A 2701-nucleotide genomic window follows, 5' to 3' on the forward strand; every position below is an offset into this window, starting at 1 on the left:
GTATGAAATGCTTTCTCCCAAGTTGTGAATAGCTTTTACTCATTTAGCATGATAAATATACCTGAAAATTAAACTTTTTAATTTTGTTTAGAGGTTGATCACATGGGCTACCATCTTTGTTTGGTTTGAAAAAGAGAGAGTAGATAAATGTTTTACTTTGTGCTGCAGACAGAATACCAGTATCAGTTGTTACAGCAGAGAGAGAGTTGAGAGATGTGGGATTAACCAGTCTTAAAGCAGCTAAATGTTTTTACATATAAAACAATTATATGTAAACATTTTCTGTGGGTTAGTCACTACAACAAACAACTCTCAAGAGTTATTTGACCTGTTGTTAAAATTAACTTTGATTTTGAGACCACAGCCATGTTAATTAATGTTTGTATTTGGCTTATATTTATGTTGTGTAGCTGATACATTAATGTGTAAATAATTCACAATTGCTTTTGTTTTAAAAAACCCCAAATAAGTCCAGATGCTTCATTTTAATGCCAGCGGTGCATTTCTGATTTCTTGCTGTGGTGCCTCCATCTTTGATTTGATGAACTTCCTGCCAAATGCCACTGACTGAGAATTCATCAGCCTCATCTAGTGGACCGAAAAAGCAATTGATCTTATTTTTCTATAACCAAAAGTTGTGTTAAAATGTATATTTGCAAAAATGAATAATGTATATAATGACAGATCGATCTTTGGCAAATACTGCAATACTATGTGGTATCAATTTTTTTGATTTTGTTTTTTTTTTTTCCCTCCCCTAATATATAAAGAAATAAAATAAAATAAAAATTTGTTGATGAACACAATGTCTGGTTGGTTAGCCATCACTAGTTTGTCCGTCTGGATCTGGATAGTCTCGCCACCAGACAATCAGAGATCTCCGGCTTCTGATAGTCTGGGGACACTCCTTTCTAAAGTGTGTTTAACACACCGGCAAAAACGGCCGGCAACAAAGCAACACCTCTTGCATTTTTGAAAAGGACACGCCCTCCCGGAAATGTGCATTCCCCCTTTTCTCGTCCGCAAGGAAACAAACACACAGAGAGCTTGAAAATGGATGCTGAGAGATTTAACTCCGTTTTATCAAACGTGTACTCAGTTCACAAGATTGTGGAAATGAAGGACTTACAGCGACTTGAGCCATTTTGTACCGCTACATGTGTTTCTAGTCGGACTATGTTTACGAGCACAAGAGTTCAGCGAGCCACCAAAGGACCACCCTGCGGATTTACTATTAGTTCTACAACATAGGGAGTTTTTTTAAACTCTGAAATTGTATAATCTAAACACAAAATCAGGGAGAAAGACATCAGTCTTTAGTTAAGCAAAGCGTCTAAAGACTGACTTGTGAGTCTAGGATCTGGAAGTCCCACAGGATAAGCTCGATCATTCTCAACCAACTTAGGAGATGTCTTCCATTCTGACTTCCAGCCACTGAGGTCAAGCCAGCCCTCACTTTGAAACATTTGGTCAAGCCAGCCCTCACGTTGTTTTGCGGTGTGCGAGTATACTACACATTACGGCAAGAGCGAGAAAAGACTGATTTCAAAGTAAAAGCAAGCTTCCAAAACGACCTCAGGGTGTCACCCAGAAAACATCATGTCAATCTGATGTAGCATTTCAGAATAAAAGCCCTCTGAACTGTCACATTTTACTGTAATCCTTGTACATTAAGAATAACATTTAAAAAAAAAACTAGCTGTTATTACTCAAGCCTTTCACTTCAGACTGATAGTACTCGACCTCAGGGTGTCACTGAAAAAATATAGGGTCAATCTGATGTAGCATTTCAGAATAAAAGCCCTCTGAACTTTCACTTTCTGATCTGTCAGTTGAGTAATAACGGGTAGTTGTTGTTTTTTTTAATGTTAATCTTAATATACAAGGAGTACAATAAAATATGACAGTTCAGACAGTTCAGTTCAGTAATAACAGGTAGTTTCTTTTAAAAATGTTAATCTTAATGTACAAGGAGTACAGGAATATATGACAGTTCAGACGGCTGTTATTCTGAAATGCTACATCAGATTGACCTGATATTTTCTGGGTGGTACCCTGAGGTCGAGTACTATCAGTCTGAAGTGGAACGGTTAAGTAATAACAGGTAGTTTTTTTAAAAAAATGTTGTTCTTAATGTACAAGGAGTACAGTAAAATATGACAGATCAGAGGGCTTTTATTCTGAAATGCTACATCAGATTGACCTGATATTTTCTGGGTGACACCCTGAGGTCGAGTACTATCAGTCTGGCATGGAACAGTTGAGTAATAACGGGTAGTTTTTTTTTTGTTTTTTTTTAAAATGTTATTCTTAATGTACAAGGAGTACAGTAAAATATGACAGTTCAGAGGGCTTTTATTCTGAAATGCTACATCAGATTGACCTGATGTTTTCTGGGTGGTACCTTGAGGTCGAGTACTATCAGTCTGAAGTGGAACGGTTGAGTAATAACAGGTAGTTTTTAAAAAAAAANAGTACTATCAGTCTGGCATGGAACAGTTGAGTAATAACGGGTAGTTTTTTTTAGTTTTTAAAAAAAAATGTTATTCTTAATGTACAAGGAGTACAGTAAAATATGACAGTTCAGAGGGCTTTTATTCTGAAATGCTACATCAGATTGACCTGATGTTTTCTGGGTGGTACCTTGAGGTCGAGTACTATCAGTCTGAAGTGGAACGGTTGAGTAATAACAGGTAGTTTT

This window comes from Epinephelus moara, chromosome 9 (genome assembly GCF_006386435.1).
Source record: "Epinephelus moara isolate mb chromosome 9, YSFRI_EMoa_1.0, whole genome shotgun sequence".
Classification (NCBI taxonomy): Eukaryota; Metazoa; Chordata; class Actinopteri; order Perciformes; family Serranidae; genus Epinephelus; species Epinephelus moara.